This window comes from Lagopus muta, chromosome 6, assembly GCF_023343835.1.
Source record: "Lagopus muta isolate bLagMut1 chromosome 6, bLagMut1 primary, whole genome shotgun sequence".
NCBI lineage: Eukaryota > Metazoa > Chordata > Aves > Galliformes > Phasianidae > Lagopus > Lagopus muta.
In genome coordinates this window covers 20991395-21005020 of record NC_064438.1, presented here as the reverse complement: position 1 = coordinate 21005020, position 13626 = coordinate 20991395, and the positions used below count along the sequence as shown (strand labels likewise).

Sequence of the window (13626 nt, the reverse complement as noted above, 5' to 3'; positions counted from 1 at the left end):
AATAAGAAATGATATGTTCATACCTGGAAGGCAGTTTCAGGAGCTGTGACATGTACTGTGCCTTAAACATTATGGCCGTTGCTCACCCCTGAAAGTCAATCAGAAGAGGCCAGGGTAGGAGAAAGGGTTTCTAAAAAGATAAATACTGGTCCTTGGTACAAAATCCAGCTTTTCAGACTGCTCAAGTGTACATCAGGAGTGAAAGGTCACAGTACACAGAACATATTTCATAGATCCACAGATGATGATTGAAAGGTATCAGTACAAGCTTATTAGATCTATTCTGCTTCCATTCTCTCTCCATATGGAGGGATGGATTTTTCTTATTGTCTTCCATACATATTCCGACTATTAAGGGTAGCAAAGTGGTCTACTATTAACTCTCTACAGTGAGTGCCTTCTTTCACGTCCATTAGGTTTAACAGGCCTTGTTGATCAAAGCATTCACATAGGGACACAGAAAGAGGATGAAGCATTATGATATAGCTGGGTCTGGTCCCACCATACAAATGGAGCTTTTTAATCATTTCTGATGACTCAGGGTTCAGAGTTGATCTCAGTGAACCTCAGTAAAGTTAGCAGTACTGAAGTCCTTTCCTCTATCCTCATTAATTTATATAGTACCAGAATATAAATACATAGATATTGTAATGCATATGCTGCTCAAAGGACTCAGGAGTTTTAAACTTGAGTCTTTTTGAGGGTGGGAGTGCTGACTGCTGCTTAGTGCACAAGCTAGAATAAGGATATCCACACTTGATTTCAGCATGGATTTCAGCATTCACTCCCTTAATACTTTCTCTGACCTTGAGCAATCATTTTAACTTTCTCTGCTGATCTTTAACTTCTCACATGTATAGTGAGAACCTTCTAAGTTACAGTTAAGTGCAAAGCATTCCTTTACTTCATGAAAAATATTCATAACTTTGCCAAGATATGGATACTAAAGACGATTTCTGACAGCCAGTAAACAAGCAAAATCCATTGAAAGTACAATTTGATACAGATTTACACCTTTCTTGAAGATTCAGTTAAGAGGTGAAAGCTTTTATTTTATTACATAAGAAAATGAACTAATAAGACAAATCTTCTGAAAAATAAGTGCCAGATGCCTAAGTCTGATGGCTTCCTCTTCTTGAGCTTTTGAAAATAAAAGATTCTAAACACTTCTTTTATCAAGGCCTCTTAAATGGAATAATTTAAAGGAAAAACAAACAGCAATTGCATGATTGTAAAGCAAAATTAGCATTTTGCTCAAAAGGAATGGCAATTAGCAACGATGACATTGTGATTTATACTAATTGAGATTAAGTCAGACAAAATGGCAACATTAGTAATCATTTGAAGTACTGTATTACTCATACTGTGCTTTGTAAACATCTCTCTTGAAATTAAAAAGTAATTAGTAGCATTTTAGTCATTTAATTCACTATAATTAGGATTTTAGGGAAACTACAGTCCTGCTGATAGAAGCCTTTAAGGTTTTGAATTGAGGGAATGACTTTTTTAATTTTTTTTTAACTCAGCTTTTAGTGGCGGTTCACCTTCTGTGGTTCTCCAGTCCATAGAGGAAACTGGTCTCATTGGCAGTAATAGGAAGGTATTCATTAGGGATGGCCTGGAACAGACATATTCATCTGCTTAGTGCAGTGACATGAAATGTCTTAGGGAAATGTTTATAGGTTTGTTTCTTCAGAGGCTTTTTTTTCCTCTCCTTTTTGTTCTTTTCCTATCTCACCACCACATTTTACCAGATAGAACACAAGCTTTACAATTTGAAATCAAGCTACCCAATCCACCATGTTCTAATAACTTTAGAATTAGATAAAACAAATTTACTTCTCTTTCCTCAGCGTGACAGAACTACTGAAATTCTTGTTATTCTGAAAGGTTGCCTTTGAAATAAAACCCAGCTACAAAACATGTAAAAGTTTGCTGCTTTTGTGTATAGTAAATCAACAACCACATCATACAGTTGCAGCCAACTTCAGAAAGATTTATTCAGTAATGGATTAAATCTATTTCTCCGCTACTGTGTGCCTGATCCATCTGTAACAATGCGCCTCTCTTGAGCTGCAGGGCTTTGCATAGAGATGTAATGCCGGAGACAAAGGCTTTATGATCTATCAGGGTCATTCCTCAGGATAAAATATTTGATAGTTAGCATATTGATAGTGCATTGGAATTAATGAAGGCAGACATACTGCTTTAATTGATACCATTTGTTTCCGTAATCACTACTAATTCCACTGTCCAGATTGCTCTACTACTTCCTCATGCTCCATTAAGGCACTTCCTTCTGCTGCACAGGTGTTTGGTTTTTTTCCTTTTTTTTTCTCCTGCTAAATACAGGAGAAGTAGTAATCGGACATCATAGAGGAGAATGATCCCAAGTTGACTCAGAGCTTGAAGATCTTTGCGTCAGAATGTCTGCATCCTTCATGAAACCAGCACTCACATATTTGTCAACATGCCATTTAACCAAGGGTTCAGCTTTTCTCCAGTGCTTGCTGGCAAAAAATGCCAAACACGTTCAGCACCTGCCAAATACACGCAAACACAGAACAAATAAATATGGAAGTCAATGCTATTGGAGTACTGGGAACTCACCTGAGAAGCCACAGATTAATGACTTTTTAGTATGAAGGTAAGAGGGTTGTGAATCTCTAAAAAAATCCTATTTGTGTTAACCAAAAAAGGTAATTTTTAGTTGGAATGTGGTGATAGTTTTATAGGAAATACTAATGTTCCCCTCATATTTCATTCCTTGAATAATTTCTCTTTCTTCAGAAAATGTATTTATGTCAAACCAGCCCTTCTAGATGTAAGCAGAGCTGAATGCAATTCCTTAAGAGAGAGGTGGAGACAGTTCTGAAGTCAGGAGCATTTCTAGGTCAGCCATGACTCTCCACTTTATACTTCTGTCAAAGAAGAAATACGTGCCATCTGTATTCCAGTCAGTGCACCAGTCTCTTTTGGTTAGAATTGAATAAGGCTCCCAAGGTAACAGTTATTAGAAAGAGACTGGATTGTGCTGTTTCCATGTCACTTTAAAACAGGCCAAAAAAAAAAAAAAAAAAAACACCAAAAAAAGAGCCTGAAAGAGTTCTAAATATGGCTTAAGAAGGACATATATTGGCAGAATTTGGGTCTTTAAGGAAAAATAGAAGAGTGTGCTGGTTTTGAAAAACACTGTCTCAAGAACTGAAATACTCTTCTCAGACTATAGTTATTTCCTTTGCCAATTTCTGAGACTTCCAATACGTAAAGCTTTAATTTTTGTTACATATAAAATTTACTGATAGTCTATTAGACAGTGTGAGTAATCAGCAATTACAGTGATGTTAAAAATTCTAAGCCAGGCAATTAAACTTATTACTACAGGAGTGTGGTCTCTGTACAGGTAGCAAAACATATTAGTTCAGAGTAATGACACCATGTAATGAGTATGAAATTCGCTGGATAATGATGAAGAATTCACTTCTGTAGCTAATCTCCCTTTCATGTGACTTAGCTGCAATTACTGATATCAAAAGTTTTATCCTTTACATAATTACATAGTAGATGAAAAAAGAAAAATTAATCTCACAAATTTAAGATACTTATTTGGGGACAGTCTTGCAACCTGATTTAGGTTTCTAAAAAAGCAACAGAATGAGTATCCCCACTCTGAGAATCTTTTTAAGACCTTGAATAATTTAGATGATTGGGGCCATATGGTTCAGCCCTAGAAATTCAGAGGAAACAAATACATGGATACAGTGTGAAGTATTCGTCTAAGACCAACAGCCCCAGTAAACAATACGCTGACTGCTGGTTCGGTGTATGCAAAACAGATCTGTGCTTTTATGTCTGGAGGACAACTAACTTCCTCAAAAGCTCTGCCTTCGCTTATCTGTCTGACATGAAAACCCATCATGGAAATGGGGAAATTTCTCATCCTCCTTGGACAAAATTTCAAATAAGGAATTAAAAATGAATCTGGAAAGTTTGGATGCATAGTAGTCCTCAAAGTCAGCTACCGGCCCCAAGCTAAGTTATAAGCTTCAGAAGGTTAAAAAAAATAATTCTATATTAACTCCTTCTATAGCTATACTAAAAAAAACAATTAAAAAATAATAATAATAAAAAAAAAGCTTGAAGAATCTCCTATAACAAAGAAATCATTTTGTAGAGCTTGTGATTAGATTTGAGCTCTCCTTCAACGTGCATGAGCTTATATGAGATCCAAGAATGCATAGAAAACGATGGAGGTCCTTTAAGAAGCCTGTCCTATCTACTACAGAGTAATATTTTGTTATTATCAGTGAACTCTGTTTTGTTCCTGTATAAAATAAATCTCCACCATTTGAATAGAACTACTGATACCAGTACAGCACAATTCAGCTAACTAGCATCTCTGCTCTGTTCCCAACTCAAAACTTTTCTCATAGTTTAGGAAGATGGGATTGCCTTGTTAAGGTGCCACAGACGGCAGATGAAGAAAACAGGTATTTCATCTCTTTAAAAATATATTTTCTCTGTTTTTCCTGACCTTTTCTATTCTGCTCAAAGTCATTGAGGCACGTAGTGATTATTGCATGAGCAAATTTGGTGCTTGCCTTCTATTTCTTTTAGTTCTCAGAACAAATATAAGTGTTCTTGGAGAGAACAAATCATTCCTGCTTATCTTCAAAACACAGTAAGGCTTTAAGCCACTTCTTTACCTGTTCTCCTGTTCACCCAAGGAGAGAAAAGGCAACATAGGAGAGTCCTCTGATGGACACCTCTACTGACAACTAGAAGGAGGCAGAGGAAAAAGACGAAGAAGCACTTTTGTCTTTGTTACTGTGCTCTGCTAAGAAGGTACAGCTACTGAAAGAAAATGTTCAAAGATCCAATAGGATGACGGTCAAACAAAAATCAGTGAATTACAGAAACAACACTCATACTTTTCACAAACTTTTCTTGAGAAGATAAAAATTGGAAAAACAACAACGTTGTAAAATTCTTGAATGTACTACTGAATACTGAATAGTTTTTGAAAGTCTAAGATAAAGTTGTTTAGAATATCTTTTCCTAGCCAACTATTCCTCCCTAGAATCTCACTTCTTGTTCAGTTCTACTGCATCACTTCTGATTTATCACCAAGTAAAGGTGGGGAAAAATGAAATGCAGTTCCCGAGGCCAGAATCAATACATTTTTCAGTCTGAGAGGCAATAGAGTAAAACTTTGGAGAAAACATGTCATCAAAAATGTGTGTTTGAATGGCTTGCTTATTGTGAAGTACATTTTCATCTTTAAAGTGTTGTTTTTTTTTTTGTTTGTTTGTTTTTTTGCAAAATGCACTAAAAAACTGGAAAAAAAAAATTGTAAGACTGCAATGCAATTTTTAAAAAGAAAACTAGCAGATTTTAAGAAGAAGGAATAATACAGAAGGAGAATGTTATGTGAGTGTTTTTAGGAAACATTTCCAAATGTTTTACTTGCACCTATACTTAAGCTATTAGAACTAGAAGTGTATGTTTGGAGGCCTTTTAAAAGACCTTTGTGTGGTAAAAGCACAGCACAAGTACAAGGTGCAAAATCATTCTTCAGTGATTTTCCTCCCACACCTTGAAGTAACTTGTCTTTTCTAGATAAGCACCTCCCTGGACATGACATTAACAGTAATATTAAAACAGAGATATCAAAATTTATCCAATACAAATTCTGCATCATTCAAATCTTCTCATACCTTTGCATTTCACAAAAAAAAATGAAGCCACTATCTCATTCAGGTTCTGCTTTCTTTTCCTTCAGCATCACTAATTCCTTATAATACCATCTATTTACAGCAATCTTCTATGTCTCCTCTTGTCCCTCCTTCATCTTTTACATATACAGTGCACTTTGAAAGCACTGTCAGAACTATTCTTGGATCTTATCTCAGTTACACTTGAGAACAGTTTCACTTCTGTCAGGATCACAAGCACTTCACCTATATTGGTTTACCTGCTTTCCCATTCCAACTTATCCATGAAGCAAAACAAAACCACTCCAACTTTATTCCTTTTTTTTTTTCTTCCACGTGTTGCCTCCAGTATTTGTTTTCAGATCAGAACTTTATAACAGTATATATATATTTTTTACATTTTTGTAAGCAGAGCCAGGAATACTGTAAGCTCTTATTAAAGAATAAAAAGGAAACTGAAACTCAATCTTCTTACATAACTGAGAAAATATAAAACCATGAGTTTTAATTGCTACTCCACAGAGGTAGGGAGAAACTAAAATTGAGCTAAATTCACTAAAGTAACAGTGGATTGATTTGCCAGAATGTGAGCATGTGTGCACATATATGTATATGCACGTTTTCCATGCCTTCCACTCACTTGTGATTACAAAAGTGGAATTCAAATCCATATGCTAGTTTCTAAAGGAAAGATATTTCACATACTAGTTGTATTTTTACCACTGGTGAATTTTCATTTCAATCTGGATTAAATGTATCACTGAAATTCAATGTGATACTAATAAAATCTTTGGTCACCAAGTCACAGTAACTACTCATATAATGGAGTAAGGGGGAATTCAAATCAGGTCAACTCTTTTTTTTTTTTTTTTTCTCATTGATGGTAATATGAAAAATAGATGAAAAATATTTAGATCCAAGCTGGAGTTTGGAACTATGGAAGTTTTAAAAAAAAAAAAAAAATCAAGACATTTTTATGAAACTAAACGAACAGTAAAAAAAATGTAAAAATCACCACATATGTATATAGCATAATGCCATCATAAATTATAAAATCCTAGAAAAATGTGAAATTCCAAAATGCTTTTTTTTTTTTTTTTATGTAACAGAGATGAAAGAACAATAAATCTCAGCTTGAACCATATCGAAATGAAACATTTTTGCTTTATTTTGACTACATCTATACTGTCCTTGTGACCTACTTCATGGTGTAATTGTTGTCTCCTCCAGCGAATTACTCCAGAGCAGCATGCATCCATGCTACTCAGGGGATGGCCAGTCCCTTATAAAATTGATTTGGACAGCACTCGGCACATTACTGGCAAAGAACATATTCCAGAAGCTACTGTGCCTACTCAATGCAAACACCCGTAAGCACGCCACACTTACCATCTGTCTGCCCTCGTGTGCCACGTGTCCACACCATCAAGCTTGAAAAACAGCCATATGGAGCCAAATGCTGCTCAGTGGTCCTGGAGACAACAGGCTGCTCCTCCAGTTGCCACTGATGCATGCCCTGTGTGACATCTTGTCAGGTCTCTACTAAGCCTCCGACGATCGAGGTCAGTCTTAGTTACAGGATATTAATTAAGCTTCCTCTTTCAGAAATACCCCTGGAGAAGAAACACATGCAGCTGTTGGTTATGTATTGAGAAATACGATGTTGCATGGTGGCTCTGGGAACCCAAAACTAGACACAGCACTTCTGAGGTTGCCTTCTGGACTACTGAATGGAAGGATCGCTTCCCTTGGCTTGGCTCTTTGCTGCCAGGATGTATTGCTGGCTTGCATTCAGCTGTCCACCAGGGTACTCAAGCCCTTTTCTCTATTCCATCAGCCTCATCCTGCACAGGGACTTATTTTCAATCTTGTAGCAGGACTTCAGATTTGCTCTGACTGAACTTTGTGAAGGTCCTGATGTCATTTCTCCAGTCTGCTCAGAATAGTCTGTTTTAAGTCACACACAAACTCAACGAAGACATACTTCATCCCATTATCCGGGTCATTAAGGATACAGTCCGAGCACTGGGTCCTGACAGATGTAACCTACTTTTGGTCACAGGCCAGCAGCTGTGCCACACAGTTCCTTCCTTTTCTTTCATATGCTACACACATTGGTGTTCAGACATCTGAAACTCACCCTGACCCGTGCTGCTTCTAAAACAGACATGTGAAAGCCTGCCTTGCCTAGCTGTGCCTCTAGACACACCCGTTCTGGTTTTCGTCCCCTCATTCCTCTTTACCTTACAGTACCCATTTCCTGGCATATACGAAGTCCTTTCACTAGGTCAGTAAGCCTGTTTGCATGCTGACTAGTCCTCGCTCCTCAGAAAGCCCGCTTGCGACGCCTGCCAGGTAGCTGACTAACCGCATACGACGTCTTTTTTTCCCCTTTTTTTCCGACTTTTCCCTGCACGTAAAACCTCCCAGCGCGGCCAACGCACGGGCCGATGATCACGCGCGCAACGCCTCTCCGCGCGGACCAAAACGGCGCGAGCCCGTCGCCTCAGCCCGCGCTGCACCTTCCCACCCGGCCCCAACCGCACCATCTGCCGCTCGCACGCGCGCATCCCGCACGCGCATCCCGCACAGCCAATCCCGGCGCCCGCCCCGTCCCGCTGTACCTCGGCGCCGGTGCTTCTTCCCCTCGATGCCGGGCTCACTTTTTTTTCCCCCGCGGGCGGCTGCCGGTATGGGAGCCGTTGAGTCCGAATGGTTGTCGAATGCCCGTAACCTGGGAGCAGCGCGGAGGAGCCTAACGGAGGTGCGTTCTGCTGTCCGAGACGCCCCGAGAGCCCGCTTCATACAGGGTGGGGCTGTGTGAAGGGAGGGCTGCGCCTGGCTTTCCTCGTGGTCTGGTCCCATCTCCCCTATTCCGGATAAGAGCTCTTGGCTCTTGAAAAGTCATATGTTTCCCGTGTTGATAGTCACCCTTATGAACTGATGAATGCTTTGTTGTTGAATCTTCCAGTTTTAATTTTACAGTTTCAGTCCAGCAAGCACTTTTGGTATAAGACAGAAGTGCCCAGGCATTTGCAAGTCTCACACATTTGTTGTCCAGCAGCTGAGAGAGACAACGGCAATTTTTAAAAAGAAATCTACTGCACACTTTGATTTTGCTGATAGCATTCCCAACTTCTGGGCCCAGTTAAATTCTTACCTCTGGTGATGCTTGCTTGAATCCTCAGTCGTCACCATCTGAAGAACAGAATGAAAGGACTGTAAATGATCTGATTGAGTCTAAAGATCCCTTAGGAATTGTAAGGGTCACATCTGTTTCTTCAGGTCTTGGTGACTAACAGCATCATAGGCCAAAAACCCATTTGCAAAAACTGCCTTGATGTCATACACACTATTTTGCATTTTACATATAATTTTGTTATTTAACCTTATAGATGATGTTTTTACATTTTAGTCTCACAGCTACTGTCTTCAGAATGGCTTCTCTGCTGTTAATGATCATGTGCTGCTATTACAAACTTCATTTTACTCAGAGTTTGCATAAATATTTACTTAGTGTAAAATCATCCCCTTAATTTGCAAAACCTCACAATCCATCTACAATTGAAAAGTCTATGATTCTGTACCAGTAAATAGGATTGGTTTTGTGTATAATATTTTGCTTGAAATAAAAAAAATACAATAGAAAGGACGAATCAAGACATTTAAAAGAAGCATGGAAGTTTAACGCCTCCATAAATTAGGGAAGTGGACTAGCATTGGCTAGAGCAGTTAGTTTTCAGCCTAGGAGCCTATCTGCTGCTCTGTTTTGGATTTGTGACCAAAAACAGTGCTGATAACAGACTGATTTAGCTATTGCTGAGCAGTGCTACACAGAGCCTATGGGAGTTTTCTATTTCTTTCACTGTCCTGCCAGCAGGGAGAACAGGAGCGCACAAGTCTTTGAACAGCTGTCTGTATGGTGGTGAGCTGCCTGCTGAGGTTCATCCACAGCAGTTTTCTGAAAGGTGCACAGAAGTTCAACAGCTCAGTAAAGTAGGAATCCACACAAGATTGGACCTCAGCATGGTAAAGCAAGCTCATCCCCAAAGTGATCAGTAATGAAATACCTAATATTGACGTCTAATTGGTCAATATTTTTTTCAAAGTTAACAAGCAATAAAATAAATAAGGCAGTTAACTTTCTTATACAGAGACTGCAGTAAAGTATCAGCAGAAATTGAATTTCTAAAATACTTTCATTAAAATATGTAATAAGTCTATCATATATTATTCATTCAGGCATTCTTCAAAACAGAAAAGCTACTAGCATACTTGTCATGTTCTGGACTGTTATTCTTACTGTGAATATCAATACTGTGATTAATTGTCCTGCCAACAACTTGCAGTATACACAGGCGTGTTTACATTTCAGCAAATGAGACTACTTTTTTAACTTTCAGTGCTTCTCCTTCATGTTAGAGAAACTGCAATATTGGACTTAATGGATCTGTAATTTACTGTGTTTATTAATATTACATAGGAGTTTTGTGCCATTTTTCCCCAGCATGTCTGGCCAGGGATCCAGATTATCTTCATTGGAATTCTTGGCAGGATTTTTTTCTCCATTAAATACTCCATAACAAGGAAATTTCAAAATGAAGTGTTCTTTGGAGACCTCATAGTCTCCAAGCCCTCGTTAAATTGCCATTTATACAATATGCTTCCTAACCACCGGGGTCACTTTGCTGTGAAGGTACAACGCAACAGGAAAGCAGTAAATCTTGGTGAAGATTTCACAACCGTCTCTGGCAATTAAGGTTTTGAAAGACATCTTCTCTGCATAGCCAGTAAAATGAGAATCAAAAGGCAACTGCAGGACAGCCTAGATGAAATGAGCCAACTGCTGTCTTGTATTATTTCACATTGAGAGAAAAAACTCAGGCTAAAGTGAAAAAATGATAGGCATTGTTGTGGTACTCCACTGTGTAGTAACAAAAGATTCTATGGAGTTCTTTTGACCAAGGGAGAAAAATATTTTTAGGAGCTGTTGTTTCATTTCAAACATACAGAATTTCTTTGTCAAATAAGAATTCAGAGAGTGACAGTCCTTTTTTTTTTCTTGCTTTTTCAGAAGTTCAGTGTCTGTTGCTGAGGATTCTCTCTTGCTGTGAAAGACATTCATTGAATTCAGTCTAGACAATCTCTTCAGTGTTTCCAATTTCCATTAGACTAGAAATAGGACTGTATTCCCACCCAAATTTAGAAGTTTTCAATCCACTGGACATGCTGACAATTGTTTTGCAGAAACATTGTAAGGCACATTAGAATCTCAGGAGCAGGAAACTTTTGTCTTTTTTTCCCCCAATTTTTGCTCCTTATACTTCTAATACTTAAAAATACTATAGAATTGTGTCAGTGCAACTCTGCACATCCGTAATCTATACCTTCATCCAGGTCAAGCTATGTATCTCCCATCCTAAACATGGATGTTTAAACAAAGCTATTAACTCCTCAGAGCATGCAAATTTAAAAAGTTAAAATAAAATTTGCTTTTTAATCATTTTTAATAATAGTGTTGCATTTTAAAGTAAATTAATTGTGTAATTAGTCATCTTACTCTGCAATAGCAAAAGATTTTTCCTAGATCATGCAATACTTAGTAATGCAGCATCATTTTGAAGTACAGATAATGTTAATGAATCTTATGTCTTCCTGTATGTTGTTACATTAGGAAACAACGTCATGCATATGAGAAAGAGGAACGTGATGTTTTGTTGTGTCACTGAACAAGTTGCTAGTTAGAAACCTATATCTGTCGAAGAACTGGTTGCAGTGTAAAACTGAAGCAAGAACTTTTTCATATGGCTCCACCATATACTACTACATGCCTCACTTGCATGATTCATTACATGCATACACACATGTTCCTAGTAGCAGTACTGCATTTGAGCTACATTTTTAGAAATGCTTCAGGGCTAGGAAAGGGTTCAGCAAGAAACAAAAATAGAGTAACAAGGACATGATAAGTCATATAATGTATGTGTTAAGTCTCGCAAGAAGACTATTTATCAGTGCTGGTTTCAGGATAGATTCTGATCTGATTGAAGTACTATCGCTCATTACATATTCTAGTTCTTAAAAATCTAGTAGGAAATCAGCATTACACTTAGTATTTGCACCACTGTGGCAGTACACTTGTGGTAAGCGGCACATTTTTTGACACAAACATCAGATGAGACATTTTATGTACTTGAAAGTAATTGATACTAAGTGTTGTGAGAAGCAGGGTACTGCATTATATAGAAAAACACATGATGTGGCATTGAGTTCCTATTTTTATCTTTTCCTACAACATAGATAACATATAGTTGTATTTCATATTCCACTTTACCAGGAGCAATGCCAATATGAAACATCAATATGTGATGCAATGTAAATTTCAAATTTCCAGGCTGTTCTGAAGATGAAATTTTATATGAGCAATTGGGTATTCTTTCTGTCTAGGCTCTGAGTGCTCTAATAGACCTCAGTGGCCATGAGGACCTCACATATATTGTGGATGCCCCGTCCTTGGACGTGTTTAAGGCCAGGTTGGACGGGGTCCTGGGCAACCTGATCTGAATATGTATGTTTGGTGGCCCTGCTAGGCAGGGGGGTTGGAACTACATGATCCTTGGGGTCCCTTCCAACCCGGGTGATTCTGTGATTCTGTGATTCTGTGATATTAAGAAACAAATACCACACCCTCTCCTCATGGCCTATTTAAGCTCATGCTTGGACATTCATTCTTTTGTTCAAATATGCTGTAGGCACATCTATCTCCAGCTCACAGCCATTCCTCTAACTGATCACGGACAAATGTCAGTGATCCAGAATCTGACCTATAGACTGATTTATAGCTTGACTTCAGAACTGCTTTGTTGCTGTAGACTTTTCTGGCAATCACTGGACTGTGTCTGATCTTACCTACTCTCCCTTAGACCTGACTTTTGCCAGGAAGTCCTCTGCCTTGCCAGCTTTGTTACCATGCTCAGCTTCCCCGTCCCCCTAGGGAGCAGCCAGACCATGCTGCATCCTGACATTCACATGCATTGCTTTGTCAGTTAAGACATCTCAGAAAGTGCTGAAATACATGGAAAAGAATGTATTAATAGATATACCACCCGTAGAGTCACATGCATGACATGACTGCCCTTTCTTTCCTTAAGTTTAACTAATTTGCTATGGCTCTGAGTAGAAACTAATTAAGTGCCCATAAGAGGTTTCTGTGGCAGACTTCTCTCTTCCTTGTCCTATCAGCATGCTGCAGTGATGTATTAGAGCATAATAAATATACTGCAGCATTAATTGGAAATAATTAATTGGAAAGAACACAGTTTGATTCATTCTGGTGGTGTTGTATTGATCATTTATTGACGTTTAAAAAATAAGCTATCATTTAATTAATTCATTTTTTTCCTAGACACCTTTACAATAACCTCTTCATGTGCTCAATTCAGTAGTTTGAGTTCTTTAAGCTCAGTAAAATATATCAGAAAAGACCCCTAAGGCGGTTCTCTCTATTCTTTTTTGAGTTGGCTTTGTATACAATATGCTATTCTAGAAAAGATGCCTTGGAGATGGAAAACCACAAAACGATAGTCTAACACTATACTTTTACATGCCTGCTTTGCTTATACTATGGACATCCCATCCTTCCTTCTTTATTCTGCTGGCTCTGATTGTTGAATGTTGCATCGTGTGGCCTGGAGTATTTCTTTAGTATGTTGGTATCTGCTGTCCTGCCTGTTCCCTCCCTACTTCTTTTACACCCCCAGTTTTGGTGCCGGTGGGGTAGTGTGAGATGCAGAGTACCTTGGCTCAGTAAGCCCTGTCTAGCAATAACTAAATCATCAGTGTTATCCATATTTGTGTCACAAATCCGAAAACTAGTAGTGGATAGACTACTACACTGAAATTAACTCTTACC

General features: G+C 38.3%; 1 long non-coding RNA gene across 1 annotated transcript; it reads right to left on the bottom strand.

Annotated features, from left to right (window-relative positions):
• Window positions 1-2064: 2064 nt before the first annotated feature.
• Window positions 2065-8416, bottom strand: LOC125694738 (uncharacterized). Its single transcript, XR_007377689.1, has 3 exons — window positions 8339-8416; window positions 7104-7327; window positions 2065-2540 (listed from the first exon to the last, which is right to left on the bottom strand). It is a non-coding gene; the product is annotated as an uncharacterized LOC125694738 (long non-coding RNA).
• Window positions 8417-13626: the final 5210 nt, after the last annotated feature.